The sequence below is a fragment of the Antechinus flavipes genome, chromosome 6 (assembly GCF_016432865.1).
Source record: "Antechinus flavipes isolate AdamAnt ecotype Samford, QLD, Australia chromosome 6, AdamAnt_v2, whole genome shotgun sequence".
Classification (NCBI taxonomy): Eukaryota; Metazoa; Chordata; class Mammalia; order Dasyuromorphia; family Dasyuridae; genus Antechinus; species Antechinus flavipes.
Genome location: NC_067403.1, coordinates 72,907,359 through 72,925,571, shown reverse-complemented (window position 1 = coordinate 72,925,571; position 18,213 = coordinate 72,907,359).

The following is an 18,213-nucleotide window of genomic DNA, read 5'->3' as shown; positions in this document are numbered from 1 at the left end:
TTCCCTCTCCCAGAATGGGGTCCCAGAGAGTGACTGACTATTCCTTCTTTTAGAATTCTAGAGATTGTGTCTTCTAATGCTATTGCTCACAAACCATAGCTACCATCTCTGAAGGATATTTAATCTTTCAAAGTATTAATAGGGTCAATTTTTATTTACAGATACCTACAAGAAAAAATGAATATGAAACAGATAAAAAAAGATATGTATTTATTGATATATGGCACCTAGAGAGGGAAAGAAGGCTCTCTGTTCCTTCTACCAACCAATAACTCATAGTAGTCTTCCTTGATCCAAAGCCACCAGAAAAAGAGAGTGAGAGATCATGTTCTCTCACTAAGTTCCAGTTCAGCCTCTATCAGATTATTAGTCCTTCTTGGTCCTCAGCCAAGCAGAACACTTTTCACCATCACATGGTCCTAATTCTGTACTGATTTATGGCCAGAAATTGGTTCCCCAAAACCATGTTGGACTGACAGCAGGAATAGAACGTTGCACATGTACAAATCCACTTGTACCTTAAGGGCTGACTCTCATTGGCAGTCTCCTAATTATATTTAATTTCTTTGTCATCAGTCCCAGGATTTCTCTTTTTTCTTTCAGCAGCATGTTTTAGTAGATTAGAATGATGCTCTAAGAGTCAGAAAGATCTGAGTTGAACTCTTGCTATTTGAGCAACTCTGGCAAATTACTTAGTCTTTTGGTGCCTCGGTTCTATCATCTAAAAGACTGAGCCTCTCTCTTATTTCTATTTTGATCTCTTCATCTCTAGCCCCTTAACCAAAATAGAGATCATTTGCCATTTATCACATTTATTTGTTGAGTGTTATAAAACTAAAAAAGGTCTCTGATGTAATTCAACTCAACAAGCATTTGTTATATGTATACATAATTATTACAATAAGTACATAATATGTATTATGTACAAAGTAATGTGCTAGGTGATGAAGATAAGAAAGCACAATTAACCCCTAAGTCAGCCGTCATCAAAGAGCTTACATTCCACCAGGAAATTGCAATGTGTAAAAAGATATGTACAGTATAATCCTATAGAAGGAGAAAGCACTAACAACTAGAGAGAAGATGAAAGAATGTAGCTTTTGTTGTTTAATTGTTTAACTATGTCTTACACAGCTGTGTCTCAGTGACTTCATTTGGTGTTTCCTTGGCAAAAATACTAGAAGTGATTTGCTATTTTCTTCTCTGATATCAAAACTAAATTTGCCTCTGTAATTCCCACCAATTCTCCAAAAAACATTTATTCAATACCTACCAAATGCCATGTACTGTGCCAAGCACTTCTATCTTTTTAATGGCAAAATTTTTATTAAAAAATCTTTACAAATATTTTCTATTTTTCATTTGTACAAAATCATGCTTTCCTTTTATTTGGAATGATTTATTATTAGTATTATTAATGTTTCTTTAAACTTTCTTCATGATCTTTCTCTATCATCATCTATAATATTTTATAAATCAAATTATGTTCTCTTTTAGTATGCAATAGCCCTTTATTGTCATATTTTTTATTAACAAAGAAATCATGAGTCCTTTTCTAGTTTATTTTGTTCTCCCCATTATGACAGTTAATTTTCACTCATTATACTTCTTTAGTAAATTGTTATATTCCATACATTGACATCTGTTCTTTTACCTTTTCCCCATTTTTAATTTTATTATGGATCCAGCTTAATTCATTTTAATTTTTTTTTCTAGCTTTGAATTTTTATTTTGTATTTTTAATATATTTTTACTCTGTTTAGTGGTCTATATTTTCTCTCTATACAAAGAATTGACTCACATCAGTAATGAGTTCTTTCTTATGTGCTACAATAGAATCAATTTCATTTGTGACATAACTTTGTTCTCATGTCCAGTGCCAACTGACATTTGTCAAATATAATATTTATTCTATGTAAACATAAGTCCCAAGAAATGTGACTATATTCTTTAATGATTATTGTTGTATTCCAAGGGGTCTAGAGCTTGTTGTTGTTGTTGTTGTTGTTGTTGTTGTTGTTGTTGTTGTTGGTTGTTGTTGTTGTTGTTGTTCTTCTTCTTCTTCTTCTTCTTCTTCTTCTTCTTCTTCTTCTTCTTCTTCTTCTTCTTCTTCTTCTTCTTCTTCTTCTCTTCTTCTTCTTCTTCTTCTTCTTCTTCTTCTTTTTCTTTTTGCTGAGGCAATTGGGGTTAAGTGACTTCCCCAGGGTCACACAGCTCAGAAATGTTAAGTGTCTGAGACCAATTTGAACCAGATTTGAAGACCTGACTTCAGGGCTGGTGTTCTGTCCACTGCGCCCCCTAGATACCTCTAAAGCTTCATTTTTTGAGGTTCCAAAAGCCATCAAAAGCATAAAAATTGGAAGCATTACCATCTTTGGAATAAGGTGAATGATGATTTTCCTTTGTCTTCCCTCTTAAGCAGTTCATTATCTAACTCATGTGTAGGTCAATCAAGAGTAGGATGAGGCAAGTTCTTCCAGATTTGCACAGAGATGGAGAAATTAATTTGTCATGAATAGAAAGAATAGAAGAAATGCTTCCCTTTGTGGATCATTTCTACGTACAGAAGTTTAGGTTCAATGTGTTAGTGTTTAAAATCCTGCATCAACTACAAATGAGTGAGGACTATAATTGCAAAAACTGTCAGTGAAGATTAATTCTTTGTTTAGGTGCGACCTGAGAAGGAAATGTGATTATTTGGAGGCAACACCAAGGAATCACCAATAGAATTTAAGGTCCTTAAAGGCAGGTGCTATTTTCATTTGATCTTCATAACCCCATTGTTTAGCATCAGACAGTTTTTGTTGACTGAATAAATGAATGAATGGACTTGATTACTTGAAACCCAGACAATCATCATCAGGAAGAAATAGCTTTGAAATACAAGTAAATCCCCTATTTAGGATGTTATATATTTGTCTTCCCATCAAATTCTGAGTCCTTTTATCATTAGCAATGACCATAATAAAAGCTTATATATATACTTTAAAGGTTAGCAAAGTTCTTTCCTTATAATAACCTAGTGGAATAGTGAATATACATGATACCATCCTCATACAGCAGTGAGAAAGCTGAGGATCAGGAAGTTAAATGATGTGCTTAGGACCAAAAATCTAAGACTCAAACCTAGGTCTGATTCTAAGACCAGTGGAATAAATAAACCTTGAAGTGTTAGATTATCCACTGGATTTTTGTTTGTTTTTGTCCCTGTTGCTTTTTGAAGAACTATTACCTGTTCCAAGAAACCTCTTAGAAACTTAAGAAGGTAAGGATTTCAGTGCAGGGAGGAAGAAATTGGAGAGAAAAGAAAAGAAAACTGTTTAACTATAAAGGGAAAACTGATAATACCTCCTCTCTCCCCCCATCCACTATCCCCCCTATCCCCCCATATCAAGAATTCTGTTCCAGTTTCTCTTAGCCCTTGCTAGTCAAAAAAATCAAGCAATACAAAATCTAGTCTATTTCTCTGCCTTCAGGCATGACTGCAACTAAACCATTAGGGGATGCAAATTAAATCCTTCCCTGACTAAATCTTGGTATATAACATATGTTACAGGCCATATGCACAACTCAAACCATTCAAAGGGCCTGGCCCATCCACCCATTTGTGTGTGGGACCTATCCCAAAATGGAGATAAGCTGGAATATGGACGTTAATTTTCTTTTTTCAAAAACAATTTTATTGATTTAACAGATAATGAGTTAGCAGTGAAAGCAATTAAAAGCCATTGAGTTTTTAAAAATCTATTATTAGCTTAATTGTTTTTGAACACCATTTTTAAAAAACTAATAAAAATAGTTTTGAGTTTGTTGTTTCTGAAACTTAAGTTAAACTATGGGATGTTTTCCCATTCTTGAGCAGTTCTCAGCCAATTTACAAATAGATTAGTTTTAAAACATGGGTTCAAATATATACATCAAACTCAGATGCTCCTTAATTCCCATGTTCCTTAACTTCCCCTTTTACAAGTTTCCCATGTCTAAAAAATTACCATCAATTTTCTTTCCCAGGCTCTCAAAAAAAAAAAAAAACCCACCAACCAACTTCTCGACATTGCCATCTTTCCCCACCCTCATTTCAATTAGGGTAACTGCCAGCTGTCAAGAGAACTAGCTCAATTCAAGGACCCTGGAGAGGAATGAATGCTCCAGTATGACCCAACTGGGCAGAAACTCAAACCTCTTAATTTAGTGTAGTCTGAGTAAAGCTGTAGCTATGGATTTTGTCATTCCAGTAGTTTCCAGACTTCAAAGATATGATGATGGTGGTGAAGATTACAGCAAGAAGCGGAATATTATAATCCCGCCAAAATTTTAAAGTTTATCAAATACTTATCACACAACCCCATGAGGTATGATAGACATATCATTCTTCTCATTTTATAAGGGAGGAAATGGAAGCCCCAAAAAATTAATAAAAATCAAAGAAATAGGGCTGGAAAGGAAAGATCAATTAGTCCAGCCCCCAATCTTAGAGATGAAGCAACTAAGGTTCAGAGAGATTAAATGATTACCTAATGTTATACAAAAATGAATGACTTGGACAAGATACAAACTTGGGGATGGGATTCTATATCCAGTGCGGTGAATAGATTTCTGGGAATCACACACCTAGAAACTAGATACACACATATACTCTCTCTCCCTTCCCCTCTTCCCTTGTCTCCTCCCCTTTTCTCTGTCTCTGTGTCTGTCTGTCTGTCTCTGTCTCTGTTTTTCTTTGTGTTTATCTCTCTCTCTCTCCAACACACACATCACACATGGATATGCACACAGACATGCACACAGACATGAAAACTTACACAGTTTAATATATTTATTTCAAGGCAGATAGGTGGTACAGTGGATAAAATGCTGGATGTGGAATTAGGAAGACCTGAATTCAAATCTTGTCTCATACACCTACTGTGCGACCCTGTGCAAGAAATTTAATCTTTCTCAGCCTCAGTTTCTTTATATGTAACACGGGGATAATAATAGTACCCTCTCCCAGGGTTGTCATGAGGATCAAATGAGATATTTGTAAAGTGCTTCAAAAGCTTCAAAATATAATGTAAATTATAATAATACTAATTATTATGATTTGGAAAAGAGCACTGGCTCTAGAGAGAGAAGACTTGGATGTTGACTATCTGACTTGGAAAAATCACTGAACCTCCATGTACCTCAGTTTCCTCCTCTATAAGATGAGGGATTTGAATGAGATGAGCTCTGGGGCGCCTTCCAGATCTACATCAATGGTGACATGCGTTTGGGTACCTTTTAGAGCATTCCTCAATGCTGGCTAGTTGAGTGTCCCAACTCCCCAAATGGTACTTCCTTATACTATTGTGACTATTAGATGACAAAGTAATGGGAAAGAAGAACATGGCTTCCAATCCCTGCCCCTTACAAACCTGTGTAGCATTAGACAAGTCACACAACCACTCTGGGCTTTAGTTTTCTCACCTGTCAAATGAAGGAGATGACTTCCAAAATGGACAAATTCTTCCCAAGTTGTCTAGCTTGAAAGAAAGACATTCAGATGCCTATTTTTAGTAAAGAATGAAAGAGGATGGAGGAATACAAGGGAAAGAAGCACTTCAGATGAGAGTAGAAGGTGAGGAAATATGCTGAGGGTACAATTCCTTGAGAAATTTTCATGGAAAAAGGAACAGAACTCATAAAAGTACAAAGCACAGAGAAGTACCAAACTGTCATAGTCGAATATCAACTTCACAGTTTTGTTAAAAGCACATAAAGATGTGTGGTTAGTTCAACGTATGATAATAAGAGGATGAAATTCCATGTCTGATGCTTTGGAAAAGCATCCATTCTGGCTCATAACCTCTGGGTCATGGCTTCTAATTTTGAAGCTCAAAAAGGAAGGAGATGGTGGCAGGGAAACAGCATTAGCGAAGGGGATGTCTCAGGTGTAGACGTGAAACCATTCTGCCAAAGGATGTTGTCTGCCATCTATAAGACCCTGGAGATGATGGCTCAAAGACAATCAGATAAAAAGAAGGAAATGCAGCTCTCTTTAAATAACTTACCTTGCTTCTTAGGACATGGGAGATGTCCATTGAACTTAATTAGGATATTCCTAAAAGTTAGAAGTCAGACTCACTAAAACAAACAAAAGGTTCCATTTTTATTGACATCTATAGCTGTTCTGAATTATTTATTGAGTCTTCTAAGGAAAATAATATTTCTCTACTTTAACCTTTTCCAGAGAGTTGATTTAAAAAAAGCTCCTTTTGACCACCAAAATGGATCTCTCTCCTCTCCCCACCCTGGGAATAGAGGCTGATAATATTAACCTAAGGAAGCTTCACACCTTGGTGTTTTCTCTTACAAACACCTTAAAGTGCTCTGAGTCTCTCCTGCAGTTCTTGTGAGGACAGATTCATTTAAAAGAACGTTTGGAGATGTTTTCAGAGGAGCCGTGACCCTGGGAAATGTAGAGTATCAGATTTTTCCATCACACTTACTACACACCTTATGGGCCCAGTAATTGTTGAACAGTAGGGGTTGTAGACCTCTTTCCTAAAGGGAAAGATAAAACTCAAAATCATGCTTTCTGCTTTCAGTTAATTCCCTAAGTGAAGTGGATTTGCTTTCCCTGGATAGAACTTGCACCACACCATGTTGAGGAGGACAGATTTCTCTTTTCCCTCTGTCCCTCCTCCCCCTCCACGTTCCCACTTTAAATGATTTAGGAGTTGAAAGCTTGTAGCCAACAAAAGCCTGGTGTTATCTCCCACACAATATTTTAACATGCAGAGAAAAGTAAAAGCTAAGAATTTTCTACCTTTCAAAATGTAAATTGATGCAATATCTAGGAAAACTTTTAACCCTGAGACATACAAGGATAGCACCATCTTCCCTTATAGGCTTTTAAAAAAATTCTTAATTAAGCTGCTTATTAAATTCATAATGCCAGTTTTCACTTTTCCTCATCTCCCATAACCAATGGTTTGTCTTATCTTGTAGAATCTATAGCTACTGTATCTTCAATCCCTATTGTCTCTCAACATTCAGGTCCTTATCACCTTGCACCAGAACTCTTCTATTTTAGCCTCCTAATTAGTCTCTCAGTCTCCAATCTTTCCCCCTTTTTTCCCTATTCTCCACATGGTTGCAAAATTGACATTTCTAAAGCTCACTAGCATGTATATATTTAAAATTCATTTCTAAAGGGGAATTTGAGCTCAGATTTTCCTGATTCCAGGCCCATCAGCCCATTTACCCAGCTGCTGAAAGCTTATGATCTTAGCTTCTCCTTATGAAATTCAGGTGGTTTCCATAGCCTGCAGGATAAAATACCAATTCCTCTGTTCAGTACTTCAGACTACTTTATTTACTTTGGTACACACTCTGGCTCCAGTTTGCCTTTTTAAGCTTTTCTGATATTACTCTTCTTCATTCACTCTACATTCCAGCCAAATCAGTCAGCTAGCATTTATTAAGCTCCTACTGTGTGATAGACACTGTGTTAGGTGCTAGGGATACAAAGAAAGGCAAAAATAGTCCCTGCTCTCTAAGATTTCATAGTCTGATGGGAGAAAAGCATGCAAACAACTTAATACAAATAAGTTATATTCAGTCATACCTCGGAAATATTGTGAGTTCAGTTTCAGACTTAATAAAGCAATGTCACAATATAGCAGGTCACATTACTCCCAAGTTTTATAGAGATTCCTGGTAACATTGAAGGGTCAACTACTATATGGTCACACAGCTCGTATGTGTCAGAGGCGAAGTGTGAGTGAAATTATCCTGACTCCAGGACCAGTCCTCCATTTACTACACAAGCTGGGGGTCAATATAGTAGTATTGGTACTGAGTAAATTCCCAGGTTCTTCTTCCCAAGTACGATGTTTACATTTTATCAGTTTTCTAGAAAGTAAATCCAAGGGGAATAGTAAAAAATATAAGCATTACTTTTCCTCTGCTACATCTATTTTAAACAAATCTTCCTTTTTTTCAATTCTTTGTGCTCTTTGTGAAGTGGGGTAAGTGCGGAAAGGAAGCTAAGGAAAATAGATGTAAGTTTTTTCTTTTTCTTTTTTTTTCATAAAATAACCAGAAGAAAAATCTATATAAAATATCTTAATTTCAAAAAAAATGTGTCTGTGGAAGACAAGATAAAGAAAACAAGGACATGTTAAGCATGCTTTTACCAAACGTGTTTATATAAAGCAACATCCATTGGTGTTTTGACAGAGTAATGATGACCACTGATCATCAGTGAGCGAAACTTTTTTCTTATTCAGGAAAGTTATAGGGAAGAAATGCTAATATCAAAATGTCACATAAATTCATAATGCCTTTAAGATTTATTGCACAAATAGAAATATAAAGGGGCAGCTGGATGGTGCAGTGGATAGAGCACCAGCCCTAAGTCAGGAGGACCTGGGTTCAAATCTGACCTCAGATACTTAACACTTTCTGGCTGTGTGATTCTGGGCAAATCACTTAACTCCAATTGACTCAGCAAAAATTTTATATATATATATATATATATATATATATATATATATATATAATATATATATATATATATATATATATGCCAGCAGTTATAGCAAATAAAAGAAACATCAGAAAAGGAAAAATCACAAATTTAACCTATATTGGATTACTTGCCATCTAGAAGAAGGAAAGGAGAAAAAAATATTGGAACACAAGGTTTTGCAAGGATGAATGTTGAAACTCTCTATCCATAACTAAAAAGTTTTATAAAAAAGAAAATATTAATTTGGCAACTATGTGAAAGACATGTTGGACAAAAGAGAGACTTGAGGCAATTTAAAGGCTTTGGTGATAGTCCTGGCAAAAGACAACAAGGATCTGATGGAGAGAAAGAAACCATACAAGAGATTATAGATAGAATTGACAAGAATTGGAAACTGATTGGATTTGGGCAGTGAGTGAGACTGAAGAGTGGAGGGTGATTTCTTAGGTTCTAAACCTGGATGTTAGGGAGAATGTTAGTGGCCTTGGTAGGAACAAGAAAGTTAGAAGGAGGGATATGTTTAGGGTAAAAGATAAGTTCTGTTTTAGATATTTTGAATTTGAATTTTTTTATGGGACATTAGAGGGAGATGTTCATGGAGTAGTTGGAGATGCTGAGCTGAAAGATGAAATCTATATAGGTGATTGGGGAATTGATCATTAAATCCATTGGAGGCTGATAAGATCACCAAGAGAAAGAAGATAGAGAGAAAAGAGAAGAGGGCCCAGGATATCCCTGAATGTATCAGTATACACACTAGATAGAACAGAACGCTGGCAAATGAGGTCAACTTACAGCTCAGACTCCTCCATCCCCTCACCTGCCCCCAGCTCTGTGTTCAGATGGACTAGGCCCAATCTTGGTGACTGACCCAAGAGAATCAACTAACTCTGAATTGTTGTCCAGAGGGCTTAACAAATGTTTGTTTTGTTCAATTTAATTTGTTGAAAGGATCAATGTTAGAAAGTTAGTGGGGTCAATTTGGGCTCAATTTGGGGAAAAATTATAGTGATTAGAGACATCAAAAAAGGAATAATTTCTCTTATCAGATAGTGCACATTAACTGTGTTAAGATAGCTGGACCATTCTGGAGAGCCATTTGGAACTATGCTCAAAATTTTATCAAATTGTGCATACTCTTTGATCCAGCAGTGTTACTACTGGGCTTATATTCCCAAAGGAAGGAAAGGCACCCACACATGCAAAAATGTTTGTAGCCGCCCTTTTTGTAGTGGCCAAAAACTGGAAATTGAATGGATGCCCATCAATTGGAGAATGGCTGAATAAGTTATGGTATATTAATGTTATAGAATATTATTGTTCTGTAAGAGATGATCAGCAAGATGATTTCAGAGAGACCTGGAGAGACTGATGCTGATTGAAGTGAGCAGAACCAGGAGATCATTGCACAGGGCAACAACAAGACTATATGACAATCAGTTCTAACAAACATGGCACTTCTCAACAATAAGATGATTCATACCATTTCCAACGACCTTATAATGAAGAGAGCCATCTATACCCAGAGAGAGGACTGTGGGAACTGAGTGTGGTTCACAACATAGCATTTTCACTCTTTATTGTTGTTTGCTTGAATTTTGTTTTGCTTCTCTCTTTTTTTAACTGGTTTGATGTGATTTTTCTTGTATAGCACAATAATTATATCAATATATACACATAAATTGGATTTCACATATATTTCTATCATTTTTAACTACTTGCCATCTAGGGGAGGTCATGGGGGAAGGGAAGGAAAATTGGAACACAAAGTTTTGCAAGGACTACTGTTGAAGAATTATCCACGCATGTGTTTTGAAAAATAAAAAGCCTAAATAATAAAAAAAAAAAAAGATCTTCACAAAAAAAGATAGGAATTGGATAATCATTTGTTTGGTAGAAACTATTTTGGCATAGGGCAACTAGGTAGTAGTCACTAGAGTAGAATCAGGAAGACCTGAATTCAATCCCATCTCAGACACTAGCTATGTGACCCTGGACAAGTCATCTAATCTTGTTTGTCTCGGTTTCCTCATCTGTAAAGTAAACTTGGAAAAGAACCCAAATAGGGTTTGGACATGACTGAAAAACAATAGCGAGCAACAAATTTATGCATGGGATAGGAGATTAGGCTAGATAACCTTTAAGGTTCCTTCTACCTCTAAGATGCTAGGATTTCATGTTTCTGTCAATTTTTATCAAGCAAATAAAAAAATGTACATAACAAAATTAGTCCTCCTAAATAATCATTGACATGTATGTATATATATAATATATATATCTTACCCATGCACATACACACACACACACACACACACACACACATATATATATATATATCTTCACACACATTTTTATATCTGCATATGTATCTATTTCAAATGCATACATATCTGGGCAGAGAGTGAAAGACCAGGAGAGTATAGGGCACTAGTTTCAAAGCCACAAAGATCTGAGTTCAAGTGTTGCCTCTGATACAAATTTGCTGTAAAACAATATACAAGTCCTCTCGGAGGGGATCCTCAAACTTTTTAAATAGGGGGCCAGTTCCCTGTCCCTCAGACTGTTGGAGGGCTGGACCATAGTAAAAACAAAAACTTTGTTTTGTGGGCCTTTAAAGAAAGAAACTTCATAGCACTGGGTGAGGGGGATAAAGGTCCTCAGCTGCTGCATCTGGCCCGCGGCTGTAGTTTGAGGACCCCTGTTTAGTGCCTCAGGTGCTGACCAACATTGGTAGAGTGGGTTTTTTTTTTACCTGAAACTCTACGATGCCCATGAAATCACAGGTCTGTGTATACGTGTCTACGTTTATACTACTGGCTTCATTTGTGATTGTACCGTTTGCCTCTATTCTTAGAAACGCCTTAGAACAATAAATCTCGTCTCTTCAAAAGTTTTAGGAGGCAAAAAAGATCAATGTTCTCTTAGAGAGAGTTCACTGCTCTGAGTCTTGGGTTTGCCTGCCCCAGCTGTAAAGCCATAGGCTCAATACTCCTAATGATATCACATTACTCTGGACCTGGTGATCAATACAAAAGAGCATAATGCTACCATCAACCACTCCAAACTATCAATTTTGAAGGAAGTCAGGATGACTCTAAATTGTTGTTACACTGAAATCGGAAACTTTCCAAGGGAACCTGCCCATGAAAGATATATGATCTTGGTGGAATTCCTTCACTTTCATTATTGGAAGGTCTCAAACTATGATTTCGTCTGTAGGGAACTCCAGCCTAAAAAGTCTTTCTACTGAGACTGATCAGCAAATGTCTCTTGGGCAGTTCATAGTCTTAGAGAAGTGGGAGTGGGAAGGAGATGGGATGGGAACTGAGAATATGAGTGATTTGTCCAGGGCCACATGGGGAAGAGGGAGAGGGAAAAGAACTATCTTCTAAGTCATATTATCTTTATCTTTTTTCCTTTTTTTGAAAATTTGTCAAAGATAGTTTTCAACATTTACCTCTGCAAAACCTTGTGTTCCCAATTTTTCTCCCTCCCTCCTCATGTCCCCCTCTCCAAGACAGCAAAGCAATCTGATATAAGTTAAACATGTACAATTCTTCTAAATATACTTCCATATTCTTCATTCTGCACAAGAAAAATTTGACCACAAAAATATAAAAAAGAAAAAATAAACAAGCAAACAAATAATAATAAAAAAGATGAAAATTCTATGCTTTGATCTACATTCAGTCTCCATATTCTCTTTCTCTGGATGCAGATGGCTCTCTCCATCATAAGTCTGTTGGGATTGTCTTGGATCACCTCATTGTTGAAAAAAGCCAAGTCCATTGGAGTTGATCATCACATAATCTCATTACTAATAATCACAATGTTCTCCTGGCTCTGCTCACTTCTTTCACAAGCCATCTTTATATATCTATAAATACATATACGCAACAAACACTTTTTTTGTTCTATCTGATACATGATTTCATCACTATAGGGAGCTCCCAATAAGGAAATTTCCTCCCAATGTAGTTCAACCCCTTCCATGAAACTTATCCTTGTACAGACTTCCCTGGGGCTCTAAGAGATAATTGATTTGCACACTATTATATAGTCAGTGTGTGTCTTAAACCTGATCTTCCAGACTATAAAGGCCATTCTCCATCCATTAAACCGTGTTGTTCTCCATGTTTTCCAACCAAAACACACACATATAATACATGAGGGGATGAAATTGAATTTTGTAATAAGTAAGAAGACAACATGAAGAAAGAAATTAATGTTTGACATATACTATGTGCTTAATAAATGTTTACTGATTGATTACAGTTATGAAATTCCTCTTCTCTCCAAATTAAGTAATTCTGAATACAAAAACAGGTGAAATCTTTGCTCTGGGCTGTATTATATATAACTGAAATAAAATTATTCTAGTGTTGATAAACACAGTATCTTTTATTTTCTTATCCAAAGAAAGGATTTCTAATTTCAGAATGTGGAATAGAATTTTTTTTAAAAAAAAGTAGTTCAGTGTTCAGGAATGTTTTACTTACTATTTTAATAAACCTTTGTTTATGCCTAGAGGTGCCATTAAATTACCAGACAGACATTAATATACAGCACACTGGGGATGTGGCGCGGAAGCTGTGATTATTGCTATGTGCGTCACCTGGAGCTCACAACTGTCTCTATCCAGAGCTGTTGGGCAAGAGATTAAATAGGGAAGGATCAGAGTTTGTTTATGTGTTAGGACTGTTTTTGTGCCATGCTGGGTAAATGGAGTGCTGCTGTTGATGAGACACTTCAAGAAACCTCACTGACAGGCTTCCAAAAGTGTTCAACCCAGTTTGAGAGATTCTGCTCTTCCTTTTAGATAGAGAAGTTACTAAAATCATGTTTAATTTGGTTTTCTCCAAGGCACCGAGTGGGAATGGATTGATTCTAGCAGAAAGTAAGACTCCTGAAGGGCAGAATTTTTGTTAATTTTTGTCATTGTATCCCCAGCTCCTACCAAAGTGCTTAATAAATGAATGAATTTTAGAGGAATTTATAAAAATTTTGATCAATTGAATTGAATAATCTTTTTTTTTCTGCACTAGTATTCAGTGCTCTTAATGGGCACAAGTGCCACTGATACTTGGACAATTATATTGAGGAACTTAGTAACCAGTTGGAAAGCAGCCATGAAACTGGAGCCTGGATATCAAGCAGTCACTCAGTCGGCAAATGCCCATTAACCATTTATTATATGTCAGGCACTAGGAATACCAGCAGAAGCAGAAGAGAACCCCTTCCCTCAAGGATCTTACAGTCTTCTACAAGAAAACAACAATTAAAATGGAGCTGGAAAGGAAAATTCTGTGATATGTCAGCAGTGTATGCAGGGAAAGGATGAAGGTATGTTCTGTGTTTTCTGTCTCTCTATCTTCTTTGACTCTCTTTCATTGTCTTTGTCCATTTATCATCTACCATCTCTATCTATCTCCATTTTCTTGTCTCTTTCCCCTTTTCCCATAGCTGTGATCATTGGTTCAAGGAACTCTCATTGTAGAAATTCTCACCACTAATAAAGACCAATAACCAACCATCACTTAGAGTCTTTAATTTTTTTAAATAGTATTTTATTTTTTCCAAATACATGCAAAAATAGTTATCATTCATTTTTGTAAGATTTTATGTTCCAATTTTTTCTCCCCAATAGCAAGCAATCTGATATAGGTTAAATATGTGCAGTTCTTTTAAATATATTGCCCTATTTGTCATATTGCACAAGAAAAATCAGATCAAAAGGGAAAAAAACACAAGAAATAAAAAATAAGGGAAAAAATGTGAAGATACTATGCTTCCATCAAGTCTCCACAGTTCTTTGTTGAGAAGAGCCAAGTCCAGTACAACTGATCATCACATAATCAGATTGTTACTGTATACAATGTTCTCCTGGTTCTCCTCACTTCATTCAGCATCAGTTCATGTAAGTCTTTTCAGGTTTTTCTAAAATCTGCCCATTTATTATTTCTTATAGAACAATAGTAATCCATTAAATTCATATACCACAACTTGTTAAGCCATTCCTCAAGTGATGGACATCCACTCAATTTCCAGTTCCTTGAGACCACAAAGAGAACTGTTAAAAACATTTTTGTTCATGTGGGTCCTTTTCCCTCTTTAATGATTTATTTGGGATGCTGACCCTACAGTGGCAGGGGTGGATCAAAGGATATGCACAGTTTGATAGCCCTGTGGGCATAGTTCCAAATTGCTCTCCAGAATAGTTGGATCAGTTCCCAAACTCCACCAACAATGCATTACATCACTTACAGATTTCAAATTGTATTATAAAGCAGTAATTATCAAAACAGTCTGATATAATCTAGAAATAGAGTGGTGGATAAGTGAAATAGAATAGGTGCACAAGACCCAATAGTAAATGACCACAGTAATCTATGATAAATGCAAAGAGCCACACTTTGGGGACAAAAACTCATCATTTGACAAAACTGCTGGGAAACTAGAAAGAAAGCAAAAACTAGGTATACACCAAGATCTTATACCATATGACAAGAGAAGGTCAAAATGGGTACATGATTTATATATAAAGGATATCATAATTAAATTGGGTGAGCAATCACTAATAATTAAAGAAATATAAATTAAAACAAGTCTGATATTGGCTAATATGACAAAAATGGGAAATGATGGATATTGGAGGAGATATGGGGATAATGCATTGTTGGTAGAACTGTGAACTAATCTAATCATTTCTAGAGAGCAATTTGAAATTACGCCCAATGGGTAATAAACCATGTATTCTCTTTGATCCAGCAACATCTCTGTTGGGCCTATTGACTGAAGGAATCAAAAAAGGGGTGGGAGAGGAAAAAGGACATATTTGTGCAAAAATATTTATAGGAGTTTATTTTGTGGTGGTTAAGATTGTCAATCAAAGGGATGCCCATCAATTGGGCTATAGCTAAAGAAACTATGATATAAGACTGTGATGGAATATTATTATGCTATAAAAAAAATAACAAGCAGGATGATTTCAGAAAAATCTCGAAAAACTTACATAAACTGATGCAAAATGAAGTGAACAGAACCAGAGTAATAGACACAGCCACAGCAATATTTTACAATGAAGAATTGTAAAAGATTTGGCTATTCTCAGCAATTCAATGATCCAACAGAATACCAAATGACTAATGATGAAGCATACTATCTGCCTCCAGAAAAAGAACTGAAATTGTTTGAATAAAGAATAAAGCATGCTATTTTTACTTTCTTTCTTTTTTCTTTTAAGTCTTTTTGTACAAGACTAATATGAAAATGGTTAACATGATTTCATATGCATAACCTATATCTGATTGCTTACTATCTCAGGAACATAAGGAAGAGAGGAAAGGACAGAATTTGGAATTCGTAACATTTTGTGTCAAAATGGTGGGGGAATCAAATATAATTTTTAAAAAGACCATGCAGTTACATATTTAACATATATAGGACTGCTTGCCATCTTGGGGGGGGGGGGTGGAGGGAGGGAGGGGAAAAAACGAAACATAAGCGAGTGCAAGGGATAATGTTGTAAAAAAATTATCCTGGCATGGATTCTGTCAATACAAAGTTATTATTAAATAAAATAAAATTTAAATTAAAAAAAAGACCATGCAGTTAATAACTTTCTGAGACAGGAATGCAAAAAAAGGTATATAGATTCAGATACTCTGGGTGTTACAGTTTTACTAGTATCCCTTCTACTCATTTCCCACATATGCCTTTCATCTCACAGGGTTGTTATAAGCACATAAGCATGAAATGAGTGAATGCAACGTGAAAACACTGAACAAATTGTAGAGTCATAAATACATGCAAAGTATTATCATGGGGAGAGGAGAGGGAAAACTGGCTCCTACCTATTTTTGATAGCTAAATAAAAAGGTAGGTTTTGGAGAGGAAAAAGTCAAATTCTATCCAATGCTATGAATAATGTATGCTATGTCTTATATAAATTAAAGAAAGTTCATATTCTAAGAATAATTTAATTCCACTGGGTTTTAAAAGATAAAAGATTCTGTTCTCAAAGAGAGGTTAAATTCATGGGCAAATCCAATCTGTCTTTTCTTATAGAAAGTAAAAAGACAAACACTAAAGTTGATTAAAAAAATTGCAACCCTCTCATTTTCTCCCTTGATGGTTTTAAACTTTTTGTTAAACAAAAAACAATATTTTTCACTATGAAGCAGAATACTTATTGAATTAATTAATGTTATTCAAAGATATATGGCTAAAAAAGGAGATGGGCTGTTAAAGGTGGAAGGACAACCAGTAGATAGTCTTTATGCTGTGTTGTTGCCCATATAATATGAAGAAACCTAGAGGATGGCTCCTAGAATGTTGAGTGGATCTTCCAAAGGGAAGATTAAGGCAAAGAATCTGGCCACCCTTTGTCCCACTATCAGACTTTGTCATTTTGGGCATTTTACCTCTCTGGGCCTTCATTACTTCCTTTTTATCTTTAAAGTCTCTTCTAGTGATAAAATTCTGTAATATTTCTACATTGGCTCAACTGATCAAGAAGGGGGCTGTAGACTACCTCATATCTATCAGATTGACTGCATTCTTAAAAAATGACCAAAAAGAAAAAAACAAGTGACAAAGGTTGGAGGGATTGTGGGGAAATAGCCACATCAGTGCACTGTTTGTAGAGCCATTTTAGAAAGCAATTTGAAACTATGACTAAAACATTACTAAATTGTGCATACTTTTGGACTTAGAAATACCACTACTAGATCTATATCCCAAAGGAAGAAAAAAGTGTAGAATATGGGCTAGCTCCCTGGAGGTTTCAGAGTCAGCCAGAATCAAGATGAATTAAAGTTGTTGGTCTTTAGGGGGAGAAGTGAAGGAGGTAGTCAAGCAAAATCCTGGATCCTGGAGTTCAGAGTCACTAGCCTCCTCCTTGTCCTGCCACCAAGTGCTTCTGACTCTCTCCCTCCCTGCTCCAATCCTTGCCTATGATTATCTCACTACCAAACATTAAGCAAGCACCAACGGTGAGAAGAGCCATTTATCCAAATATATGCTAATAAAGTCATTGTCTCACATTGAACAGGTAATTAGCTTTAAATGCTCAGTTGGTTGATTCAAGCACACCTTTTTGGAGTTTTAGTCCTCTACAAAAAAGAAAGAGGAAAAAAGGTGCTACATGTACAAAAATATTTATAACATTTTTTTTTAGTGTCAAAGAACTGGAAACAAAGAGAGTGTCCATCAGTTGCCAATTGACTGAACAAATTAAGATACATGAATATAATGGAATATTATTATGCTATAAGAAATAATGAGACAGTTTCAGAGAAGCATGGGAGGATTTGTAGGAACTGATGCAGAATGAAATAAGCAGAACCAGAACAATTTATGTTGTAACAACAACACTATAAAAATCAATTCTTTCAAAAATTAAAGAATTCTGATCACTGTAACAACCAACCACAACTCCAAAGGAACCACAATGAAGCATGCTCTTGATCTCTTAACAGAGAGAAGGATTCAGGATGCAAAAAGATACATACATTTGGGGGCATAGTCAACATGGGGAATCTGCTTTGCTTTACTATGTATGTGTTATAAGGATTTTATTTTATTACTTTTTTTTCCCTTTTGGGGGGTATAAAGGAGAAATAATTTCTTAATAATTGTTAAAAGGTGGGGGAGGTGGAAGGAGAAAAGTATAGAATCCACAGATGGCCCCAACTCTATTCTAGATCAACTATCTT